The 13,253-nt window shown below is 38.7% G+C and overlaps 1 protein-coding gene across 5 annotated transcripts in view; it reads right to left on the reverse strand.

Annotated features, from left to right (window-relative positions):
• Positions 1 to 13,253, reverse strand: part of PCB (Pyruvate carboxylase) — a 98,663-nt gene that overhangs the window by 63,448 nt on the left and 21,962 nt on the right. The window contains exon 1 of one of the 5 annotated variants that reach the window (XM_067107492.1): positions 3,442 to 3,700. The exons of 2 other annotated variants lie outside the window; for them this stretch is intronic. The gene's annotated coding sequence lies outside the window, so the exon portion shown is untranslated. Of the gene's footprint in view, positions 1 to 3,316; positions 3,701 to 13,253 lie in introns of those variants that run through there. 2 more of the 5 variants (XM_067107498.1, XM_067107494.1) reach the window with 2 other exon arrangements.

The following is a 13,253-nucleotide window of genomic DNA, read 5'->3' on the forward strand; positions in this document are numbered from 1 at the left end:
TCTAGTCCAAGACTTTTTCTGTTATGTTTCTCATCAAGTCCTTCCTTCTTATCGTAACACAGATAAACTCACTTTCCATAATTTCCAGATGCTGGGCTGAAATTTTTTCCATTTTCCCACTAACCATTTGCAACATAAAAGCATCCCTGATCAATGCTGGAAATCAAATGAGTCTGCACATTTCTCAAGAGGCCAATAACGCAATACAAAATACCTTTACCCTTCTCAAAACGACGGCTGGAAACTATTGCTTGCACAAGCACATAACAGCGACACTCCCCCAGACTCCAAATACTGCTTGCGCAGGTCAGACAATTATCGACCCACCATTGCGTGCCAAAAATCAAGGATCCCATCAAGAAATACTCTTTACTAGGTGGCAAAAATTAAGAATCCCATCGAGAGATACTCTTCATACAGTGACTAAATTCATTACGCAAATAGCAATGGTATTATCACGTCAGTGGGGTTCAGGGAAGGGGGTTACGTAACATGAATATTTGTTAGCAAATGAAGTTACTGACCTTGTCAGTTCGAACAAGTCGGTGAGGGTGAAACCAAGGTGCCTCTTTACCTTGGCTGAAACCACGTAAACATCTAAACACAAGTTATGATATCCCCACTAGACCTATAAAAACCAATTATATTTACACCTGCACTGAACCGATAACCATAGGCCTACTGTATATCCCTGTTCGAAGCAGGGTGTAAACCAGCTATTTCTGTATGCGTGTATACTTAAATGTAATAGACAAATTTACGATTTTATTCTGATCAAGTCTTCCTACTTCATAAACCGTTTTATTACAAGTCATGACATGCACGTTAAAACTTATTCTGTTAACTTATTCCTGCCGCTAAGAAATGATTCCCACGCTGGTCACGCCACTCTAAAAGACTATGCTATTCTTTTATTGCTACGAGCATAGACGAACTTGAGGGTCAACTAGTTTATCCTGAATGAAGGTCGCTGCGTCCTTTTCCACTAAGTTTACATCCTACTTGAGCCACATGTCAATAGTAAGGAATTCATTACGAATAAATGGTAAACCTTACACAACCACTTCTCTGGTATAGTTAGTAACGAGGTTCGAAGGGCTTACGTAACAATCATAATTTATTTGCGACGGTGATGCATTTCCTTATATGCAAAGCAAAACTGTTGCTATGGACAGAGAGAGAGAGAGAGAGAGAGAGAGAGAGAGAGAGAGAGAGGGAGGAGTCCGTGGGCAAAATTCATAATTACAGTACTGTACAATGACCTCCAGCAACCGGTATTACAATAATACAAAACCCTGTGACAGACAGAAAATTCTTACGAAACAAAGGTGAATCGGTATGCGCCGACAAACCAATATCACAGAATTAACTCATAGGCCTAATTGCTCCTGTTGCATATGACATGCAAAAAATGACGATGCATGCAGTGACCTCGCACCGGCGGAATGTTCAAAAAGTCGAGCACCTGCAGTAAAAGATAACTGTTATGAGTTAGGGCACTGGGCCAGTGTTTATATACCTTAAAGCTGAGAGGTCTGAATGTCGCGGTAGCCGAGATAATAAATGCTTCGTGACACGAGGGTTAGCATGGCTTCCCGTCCTCCCAGATATCTGCGTCCCCAACTCTTATTTTTATATATAATATTCTTGGATAAAACAAGAATGTTTATGTGCATGTGTGGGTGTGAAGAAAGAGCGAGGATGATTCTGCAGAAGAGCTGCGCACAGAAATATCTTTTATTAGTAAAATCTCTCGAATGAACAATATAGAAAAGGGTGTATCTGATGCAACACAGTTGAGATCATTCTGAGAAAGTGGTAAAATTTTATAAGTTGCCAATAAGACTCCAGCCAATTTTTGCATGAAAAACCATTTTTGAGTTTTTTATGCAAAAATGACTAGGAAATAATAGATAAAAGAACCTTAAAATACCAATATAACTTCAAACGGGTGTTGACTGGTTACAATTTTGCCGTATTTATGGAGGGGGTTATTCTTACCTTATGTCATAAATTTTCTAATTTTTATTTATCATTTTGCATAGTGTTTATGGGGTTCAAAATAATGAGAGTGGGGTTACAATTTATGGCAACTTATAAAATAATACACGATAAGGCGATTTTTTTTCTATTTTCACGTTCTCCCCGTGGGGCTGGTACTAAACACGGCTCCCTACGGTGCAAGTATCGCGCAATTTGTGAGAAATCAAGGCCATAATCAAGAGGCAAAGTAAAAGGAGAAAAACGCACACCAACATAATTAGGATGCAACAAAACATTAACCACTGGGGCTCAAGGAGGACTGGTTTCAGTACTCAAGGTAGCCTTTTTGGCGACACGGACCAAGATTACGAAAAAAGTTGGGTTGGAATACAACCAAACATAATTATGGATTCAATGTAACAGCACTGGGTACAAGCACTCCTTGGTAAGTTACATCTACAATGTTATTTTGGTCCCTGATGCGTTAAGTAGTACTACTTGTGGCCTTAAACACGAATGTAATTTAATATTTAGGCAAGACATTCTGCTTCGGTTGAGTTCCTGTATTTTTAAAGCTCACACTTCAGCCGTCTAGCATTATATTTACTAGAGCATCACAAGCTAAACTTGTCAATTATTTTCCGTTTATTTCGGTTACCGTAAATCCTTAACCACTTAAAAAAAAAAAAAAAATTAACAACTGAAAACACGCTTAACAGCTCGGGAAATTCCACCCATCACTCCTCGACTCAAATACCGAACAGCGTGGCATTTCATCTTATCAATTTGTCTAACATTAAAATCACACGGCATCATTAATTTTTCAGCCAAACTTTATTGGTAAAGGAATCAATATAATAAAAATCATAAAATCCAGTTTTAGCCAGTTAAAACAATATCGGCCGTGCCGGTGCTGAGTGAACAAGAAAAAAATATAAGGCTATTATCTGAATTCCGCATCACCTTACTGAATGTTCTGGGAACAGGACCGGAGTATTGGAATTTCATGTTTATTACGTCTTTACGAGATATTTGAATAACGCTTCAGAGACCTTGTTTGTTTTGGCTGAAAGTTGCATCTGAATGGGTCACTGTGTACGTTATGATGTAATGAAAATGTCAAGATTGATTTTTGTCAATGAGACTACAATAAGCAAAGTGACAGAACCACTTGGCAATGAAATCTGAAGAATATAAAAAAATCGGGCAACTGCGATCTCTGGTAAAGAATGGTAGGACTACACAGCAAAAAATTATTTATGGCTAGTGCGGTGTTCAATAAAAAAAAAAGCAATTAAGTGGGGAAAAAAAATCTGCCGGAGGCTTACATTACCTGGATTCGCAACTTGAAATGGTGTAGATATCAAAAACTGCCAGTTTATAGGAAGAATATCCCGTCCTACACAACAAACTCCGTCAAAAACCACTCACAGACTGAAAAACATCAAGGCGACTTACTAGGTCGGCGGGGAGCGGCAAACCTCTCACTCTCTCCCTCACAGGGGCCTCGGCAACACTGGAGAGTCGCACGCAGTCGAAATGAGAGAGAGAGAGAGAGAGAGAGAGAGAGAGAGAGAGAGAGAGAGTGGTGTACCAGTCCCCTCCCCCCATTCCCTTCCCCCCAAACAGCACCCCCACGTCCCGAGACAACCACCTTTCCTAGGACTTATCAGACTGGCTGTGTTGTCTGCTTCCGCTCGCATGACAACTATCCCAAGGGCGTTTGTTCAACGGCTTGTGTCCTTGGGTCCCATTAGCTCCTCCATTTCATCCACTGCGTCGTTCCCTTTTGTCACTCAATGCCCTTTCTAAAAACATTCTTCTCGAGGCTGTTTTGACGTGAAAATCAACGCGAGGAGAACTTCAAATTCAGGTTCTCCTAGACGCGTCTCCTGCCATCATCGCCTGGATACAGGGCACAGGGAAACAAAAAAAGATTCAGCATTGAAACCCAGCGCATCCAATGGATGGAATCGGACACACCACAAGACATAGTACGCTGATTGGCTTATTCAGACACGCCTTCTCAACCACGGTCGATAATTGGCCGGTTTCCCAACACACCCTCAGACAAGTTTCCCGTAAGGTGGTAGTAGAATTATATAATGAAACTACTTCCATCTCGCGATGTACCTCAGTCCACCAATTTTCGTCATTTATTGTACAGTGCAATCTTGGCACTACAAATCCCAAAGAGTAAACTGTTAAAAAGGTAATTTTTATCTTTTATTACAGAAATAAACAATATTTTACAGTTCTACCAGTATTACAAGCAGAATTTTATCAAAGTTGACTTAAATTTACCAAAAATTTACAATACAATTTTATCTTAAAAAGGTCATTGGGCCTAATGTACAGTATGTTGTTATTATTATTATCATTATTATTGTAGAACAAATTATGGCATTAACCTTGTAGAACAAACTTTTATATATTAATATATATATGTAAATGTACATATATATATATATATATATATATATATATATATATATATATATATATATATATATATATATATATATATATATATATATATATATATATATATTCATATGTTGTATATACAGTGCATATATATATATATATATATATATAATATACATATATATATATATATACAGTATTATATATATATATATATATACACTTCATACATAAAGACAGTTGTCTTCAGATATGACACATATCCACACAAATAGTTATATATATATATATATATATATATATATATATATATATATGTATGTATATATATATATATATATATATATATATATATATATATATATATATACATACACTGTATATTCCTAAGTCAGAAACCTAATTAAAAGAAGAGATGAAAATATAATATTTAACGAGAGAAACAAACTCACGAAAGATGAATACTTCGTGGCAAACGAAAACGAAAAACAAGTAAAAAATGCACCAAAGTTTCTTCGGCGCAATCGAGTTTTCTACACAATGTATAATGCTGTATGAACCGTGGCGCATGAAGCTTTCAGCCACAGACCGGTGGTGGCCTATCCTATAGCGTTGCCAGGCGCACGATTATGGCTAAATTTATCCCTAAATAAAATCAAAACCACTGAGGTTAGAGGGCTGCAATTTGGTATTTTTGATGACTGGAGGGTGGATGATCAGCATATTAATTTGCAGCCCTCTAGCCTCGGTAGTTTTTAAGATACGAGGGCGGACAGAAAAAGCGTGGACGGACAGACAAAGCCGGCACAATAGTTTTCCTTTACAGAAAACTAATAAAGGCGACAAGGCAAATGGCTGTAAAATATTATTCCAGTCTTTCTTTTAAACATACAAGTATCATATTCCACAAAGTACCAGGGAGGAGACATCCACAATTCTACAGTCAGGAGAATGAAGGCCTTGGTGGAATGGAATGAAATATAAGATTTATGCCAAAGGTTAAGCTCTGGGACCGATGAGGTCATTCAGCGCTGAAACGGAAATGGAGAGAAGAAAGGTTTGAAAGGTGTAACAGGAGGAAAACCTCAAAGCAGTTGCACTATGAATCAATCGTTAGGAGAGGGGTGGAAAGTAAGATGGAAGAAACTACGACTGGAGGTACAGTAAAAGGAATGAAAGTGGTGGCAACTAGGTGCCGAAAGGACGCTGCGAAGAATATTGAATAAAAGCCTACAGTACCCCGCGTGAGGTGAACTGACGGCCCCACCCCGCTACAGGGAGAAAGGGGAAAGGCCTCGGTATTATTAAGCCTAACTTCGTCGCACCTCCAACAGAATGGCGAGGGTGACGCCCTGTGAACGAGCTACAGAACACCTGTGCCAACGGCCTTATTGTCCTGACACTTGTAATGCAAGCCACGTTACAAATGTATACAGAATACAAGGCCTGAAATGAAATAATTTTTTCATCTAAAGAGGCCACTGATAGCAGAGAAATCTATTACATCACAGGACTAAGGTATCTGGGAACACACCTGTGTCACGAGATGTAATTAAGAATTACAAAACCGGCAGATTCATTAGCATATAAGTAAGCTTTCGTGTGACGTAACGACGCTGACTATTGCGTCATTCTTTTCTTGGTTATGGTAATTCAAACCCCTATGTTAACATCACATGAATAATGTCTACTAGCAAGTGAACAGTCAGTCTGCTCTGAAAGGAAACGAAAGTTAAATTTTATGGCAGGACTTGTATGGTACACGGTAATCTTGAGTTTATTAAGGTTAGTGATGTATGAATAAATATCGATAAACAATTTTAGTGCTCTAGAAATGCATGACATTAACAAAAGTTAAATTTTATGGCAGGACTTGTATGGTACACGGTAGTCTTGAGTTTATTAAGGTTAGTGATGTATGAATAAATATCGATAAACAATTTCAGTGCTACAGAAACGCATGACATTGCAGCACCTACTCACAACTTGTAAGTGCATGATGGTAAAAACCCATTAGGTGATACAATAATATACAAGTATTACAAAATTATGTGCAGTTCCCTCATCCAATCAGAGACGACATTTAGATTAACAATCCTCTGAATTAAAAGAACAATTTTTTTTATTTGTACCACGAGTTTCTGGGGTACCGATAGCTATGTTCGTTTTGACCTATGAGTCATCATTGGTAAAACCGAATGTTATTATAAAAACCCTCCAGTCTTGGAGACCAGGATATCCAACTGCTATTTACGTCACTCAGGCATTATCAGGCCAGATTTAAGGGTCAAGGGCTATAGCCCATAAAATACAGTTTATATATATAGATGTGTGTGTTTGTGTGTGTGTGTGAGCGCGCGCGCGTGTAAGTGAAATGGTGTGACAAGCATAAGGGCAGAGGACAAAGATAAGGCCGATCAAATATCTAGGTAACCCATTGGGTGATAAAATAACATAAAAGTACGTTCAGTTTCTTCATGGAATCATAGATGACATTTTGTACCACAATCCTTGAACGATTATATATATATATATATATATATATATATATATATATATATATATATATATATATATATATATATATATATATATATATATATATATATATATATATGTGTGTGTGTGTGTGTGTGTGTGTGTGTGTGTGTGTGTGCGTGTGTGTGAGTGACATGATTTACCAAGCAAGATGGGCAAAGGGCGGAGATAAGATTGATCAAAATCGTCTACGTAAAATGGGTCTTTTCACAGTGAAATCATGATAACGCAACTTCAAAGAATAAAATGATCTTCATCTTACCAACATGAACTTCGTAAGCCACGTCATTGTATTGCGTTTGTATCTTACAAAGGCTTCACGTTATTCAAGAGGCGAGTTCTATTCACTGTATGTTGAATAATCTGTTAGTACTGAACGTTCACATTCTTAAAGTCAAGAAAACGAGGTATACTTTAAGAATCTAAGGACGCATTGCTGCAGGACTCTACGTTCACTGATACAGAACTTGGGGAACATAGAAGACAGAGAGTTCCAGAGTTCAGGGCATTTGAAACGACCTGAGACCACGGAAAATGTCAAGACTAAAAAAATTGTTGGTGGAAAATAATCACCAGCTCCCAAAGCAAATGCCTAATAAGTCTCATTAAATTTAGAGAGACACAACACTGACCATTTTAACTAAACCTGTGACCTAGAAAAAAAGGACAAGGTCAGGAATGTTTCGGACTAATAATCACCAGCCCAAGATACGCACCTACCAAATTTCATCAGAACTAGAAAACAATAAAATGATACAAAATTTATCGTTGGAGTCGAGGATTCGTCATGACATCCTTTTTAACGCGATTTGGAATATAGAATTTGGCCAAAGGCCAAGCGCTGGGAACTATGAGGTCATTCAGCGCCTGAAAGGGAAACTGAGTGTAGAAAGGTTTGAAAGGCGGAACAGGAGGAAAGCCTCGCAGCTGCACTATGAAACAGTCGTTAGGAGAGGATTGAAAGTGAGCTGGAAGAAAGAATATGAACGGAGGTAAAGTGAAAGGAACGAAAAAGGGTAGCAGCTAGGGACCGAAGGCACGCTGCAAGGAACCTTAAGTAATGCCTACAGTGCACCGCATGAGGTGCACTGATGGAAGTGTGATAAAATTTACTTTATTTCTGTTCTTGAATTGTATATATTCGTATTCACTCCATTATTAGAAACTGTTCTGCATCACCACAGTTCTGCAATCAAGAACCTATGAAGAAAAGACTCCTTTCGTGTAGCCCCGTTTCGAAATTCAGTAACCGTGAGTCAGTTCCTAATTCTGAATGATTTTGATTTTGATAAATGTTATAAATAGACTCACAAGGGGACCCACAGCGTGATCATTTGCCTGCCAGGCCAGATGTTGCTCGTCCGTGCCTAATCACTAAGGAGTGCTGCAGGGAAGGTATCTCGCACTTTAAAAATTGACACGGCGAGAAGAGAAAATATATTTCCACCCAAGAACGTCCCACGGGACAACCTTGTGTGCAGCGTAAGAAAACACATCATGCGAACACAGAATGAGCGTCAGGTGTCTTGGCGAAGGGAGATGTAATCACTAGGGAGAGCTTCTGAGAGGGAAGATGTGATGTAACTGTGTACATTGAGGTTAAAATTGCTTGACTTCGTCCATCAAGTGGGGCATCCAATAGGTGGGAAAACGCTCTTGAATTAGATAAGTAGATGTTTCTTTATTTCGCCCGCTTTTGCTGGAGAGCGGGACCCTTCTTTTGGCGGCTTTTTTTGGAGATCAGGTTCAAGGTCGCGATGATGCAATGTGCCTAGTATTATATAGTCAATTCTCGCCATTTCGTGCTTGAAAATAATGCCGAGTCGTGATGGAGTCGAAGAATATCTTTAGTTCGTGTTAAAGAATAGAACAGAATATAGAATTTAGGACAAAGGCCAAGCGCTGGGACCTATGAGGTCATTCAGCGCTGAAACGGAAATTGACAGTAAAAAGGTTTGAAAGATTTAACAGGTGGGGAAAACCTCGCAATTGCACTATGATCCACTTATTAGTAAAGGGTGGAAAGTGAGACCGAAGAAAGAGAACATGAAAGGAGGTACAGTGAAAGGAATGAAAGGGGTTGTAGCTGGGGGCCGATGGGACGCTGCAAAGAACTTAAGTAATGCCTACATTGCACCGGGTGAGGTGCACTGACGGCAATGCCGCCCTACGGGGATTCAGTTCGTTTCAGAAAAATAAATATGTACTACAAAGGGATTTTGGATGTAGGCAGGGCCTTGGGAACTCTTTTGGCACTCTTTCACAACGGAAATGCTCTTTTCAAGAGCAGTGGGCCGAAAGAGTGGGTTAATGCTCACTGATCCTGAAACTTGAATGATGCAATATGATGGAAAAGGAAAGCATAACCATAATATTTTCCGGGGGAATTTTTCAAACACTAATGATTTATGTTTACGAAAGTTTGTCATGTTCTGCAGATTTCATGAAAGTCCCAGATACAGAGAAGGGGGGCAGTTCTCCCATTTTCTATGTCAGCAACACCCCTCTTCCCCCATACACAAACAACAACAAAAACAACAACACACACATGCACAGAGACTATGACTGAAACAAACCCCAAAAATGCTTAGATTTCACGAACAGGACTTTCATTTCGCGAACAGGACTTTCATTTCACGAAGACGACTTTCACTTCAAGAAGAGGACTTTCAGTTTTCACGAAGAGGCCTTTCATTTCACGAAGAGAACTTTCATTTCATGAAGAGGACTTTCATTTCACGAAGAGGACTTTCATTTCACGAACAGGACTTTCATTTCACGAACAGGACTTTCATTTCACGAAGAAGACTTTCACGACTTTCATTTCACTTCAAGAAAGAGGACTTTCAGTTTCACGAACAGGACTTTCATTTCATTTCACGAACAGAGAACAGGACTTTCATTTCACGAACAGGACTTTCATTTCACGAACAGGACTTTCATTTCACGAACAGGACTTTCATTTCACGAACAGGACTTGCATTTCACGAACAGGACTTTCATTTCACGAAGAGGACTCTCATTTCACGAAGAGGACTCTCATTTCACGAAGAGGACTCTCATTTCACGAAGAGGACTTTAATTTCACCAACAGGACTTTTCATTTCACCAACAGGACTTTTCATTTCACGAACAGGACTTTTCATTTCACGAACAGGACTTTCATTTCACAAACAGGACTTTCATTTCACGAACAGGACTTCGAACAGACTTGCATTTGAGGACTTTCATTTCACGAACAGGACATTTTCATTTCACAGGACTTGTCACGAACAGGACTTCACGAACACTTGCATTTCACGAACAGGCCTTTCATTTCACGAACAGGACTTGCGAAAGACTTTCATTTCACGAACAGGGCCTTTAATTTCATTTCAAAGTGAACTTTGATCTCACGAAGAGGCCTTTCATTTCGAACAGGGCTTTCAAGAGGACTTTCATTTCACGAACAGGACTTTTCATTTCACGAACAGGACTTTCATTTCACGAACAGGCCTTTCATTTCACGAACAGGACTTTCATTTCACGAAGAGGACTTTCATTTCACGAACAGGACTTTCATTTCACGAAGAGGACTTTCATTTCACGAAGAGGCCTTTCATTTCACAAAGTGGACTTTCATTTCACGAAGAGGACTTAGGGCAAAAGTCCGGCTGGTTGTTGGGACGTGGAAAGGAAGGCAACTTTAAATGGGTCGATGTATACCAGGCCAAGTGCCCCCCATGAACAAAAAAGGACTTTCTCGAAATAATCCCTTTTATCTGTTTATCAATTTATTAACTGATTTTTTTCTTTTTTAATAAACGAGAGCTTTTTCTTTTCTATTTCCCCTTACCTCCTCTTATACTTCTTCCTAATGAACACCTTAATATTCTTTGGAAGCTTGAATTTCAAGTCAGTGGCCCCTTTGGTGGGCTTGTTCCATGTGAATAGGGTTCATCTTCTGAATAATAATAATAATAATAATAATAATAATAATAATAATAATAATAATAATAATAATAATAATAATAATAATGCAGTCGAATTTATGAATATCTCTGTAAAAAGTAAAAGCGCCTCATCTTTCTCTATCATCTCAACTGAGAGAGAGAGAGAGAGAGAGAGAGAGAGAGAGAGAGAGAGAGACATATATCGAGAGATGAGAGAGAGAGAGAGAGAGAGAGCTAGAGTTGAGATAAGAGAGAGAGAGAGAGAGAGAGAGAGAGAGAGAGAGAGAAAACACGAGGTACGTGGGAACGCAACATGTGCCACTTATCAGTATTTATCCTGTCAACCTGTAATGCTGATTTTCACATAACTGAATATCTACAGATGTGAGTAGTATATGCATTGTAGTCTTACTGTACGATATCTCTTTAGAATGAGTGCAAATACCTTCAAATACAATTATTGTTAGTGCTTCTTTTTTAAATGAGAAAATAAAAAAATGAAGTCGAATCGATGCATATTGTCAAGATACTAAGTTAATAAACAATTCTCTAATCACATCCCATCACTCCACTGATAAAATGTTGATATTAATCAGTGTGCGTGAATGAAAGTTCTGGGAATTCTGTAGTAATTTATACTTCAGAATGAACAAGAACGCTTTCATAAAATTCACTATTAGAATAAAACTGAGTTCTTGAAACATTCACGCACAATAGCTGGAACATGGGAAAAGTATACCTTAGTTTAACCAGACACTGAGCTGATTAACAGCTCTCCTAGAGAGAGCTGGCCTGAAGGATTAGATTTATTTTACGTGGCTAAGAACCAACTGGTTACCTAGCAACGGGACCTATAGTACAGCTTATTGTGGAATGCAAACCACATTATACAGAGAAATTAATTTCTACCACCAGAAATAAATTCCTCTTATTCTTCATTGGCCGGTCGAAGATTCGAACTCGCGGCCAGCAGAGTGCTAGCTGAGAAAGGAACCCACTCTATCAACGAGGAACTGGAGGGTCGAAGGTTTCGTGGCAAGTTAGGATATGGAAAAGTGCGCAATATTAAGGGTCCGATGACTTTTGTTTCTTTTTCATAAATGTTTCTTATAAAAATCTTTCACAGGCAGAAATCCTAACGGCATCTAGATGACTATTACAAACACAAACATCCTATTATATGATCCTGAATGCCCTCCATCCTAACTCTTCTGGAATGGGGAGGTCAATATCAACGCATCCAGAACGTCTGAAGTAAGTGTTAGTTCCCGATCTTCTAGCCGTTGTGGAATGGAATGGAATGGAATACAATACAGAGTTTAGACCAAAAGCCAAGCACTGGGACCTATGAGGTCATTCAGCGCTGGAAAGTTAATTGAAAATAGGTAGGTTTGAAAGGTGTAACAGGAGGAAAACCTCAAAGCAGTTGCACTATGAATCAACTGTTAGGAGAGGGTGGACAGCAAGATGTTAGAAAGAGAATATGAAAGGAGGTACAGTAAAAAGATTGAAAGGGGTTGCAGCTAGGGGACCGAAGGGACGCTGCAAAGAACCTTTAGTAATGCCTACAGTGCACCCGATGAGGTGTCCCCTACGGGGTTTGTCGTCGTGTGGATTCTCATTTACGAATTGATGAAAATGAGAAACAGAATATCCTAAGAGTCCACATGAAAATAAATGAGCTCGAAGTTTCGTGAGAAACACAGAATCACTGAAATGAAAATTAGACTTATTTTACGTGGAGGAACAGAATATCCTAGCGAGAAAGAGGTAATCTAACTCTTAACCATGACAGTAATAAATAAAGGATTGTAGCTCGAGATGCAGAATTATCCGCGTATTTATTTTTCAAACCACAAATTAAATAATCTTTTATTGCTTTCTTTAATCTCTTCTAGCAAATGCCCTTTAAATATTTACATGCATACCACCTGATAGATAGACAAATAGACAGATTCATAGATAGATAGATAGATAGATTTGTTAGTAAATAATCATAAGCACAAATACTTTTACAAATGTTATTTTTTCGGGATGAAAGGCAAACAGAAAAATGAGCAACAATTATACAAAACAAGTAAAAAATGCGCCTTAGTTTCTTCGGCGCAATCGAGTTTTCTGTACAGCGTATAATCAAAGCCACCAAAAATAGATCTATCTTTCGGTGGTCTCGGTATAAAGCTGTATGAACCGCGGCCCGTGAAACTTTAACCACGGCCAGGTGGTGGCCTGTCCTTTATCGCTGCCAGACGCACGATTATGGCTAACTTTAACGTTAAATAAAATAAAAACTACTGAGGCTGGAGGGCTGCAATTTGGTATGCTTGATGAATGGAGGGTGGATGATCAACATACCAATTTGCAGCCGTCTAG

Source organism: Macrobrachium rosenbergii, chromosome 8 (assembly GCF_040412425.1).
Source record: "Macrobrachium rosenbergii isolate ZJJX-2024 chromosome 8, ASM4041242v1, whole genome shotgun sequence".
NCBI classification, from domain to species: domain Eukaryota; kingdom Metazoa; phylum Arthropoda; class Malacostraca; order Decapoda; family Palaemonidae; genus Macrobrachium; species Macrobrachium rosenbergii.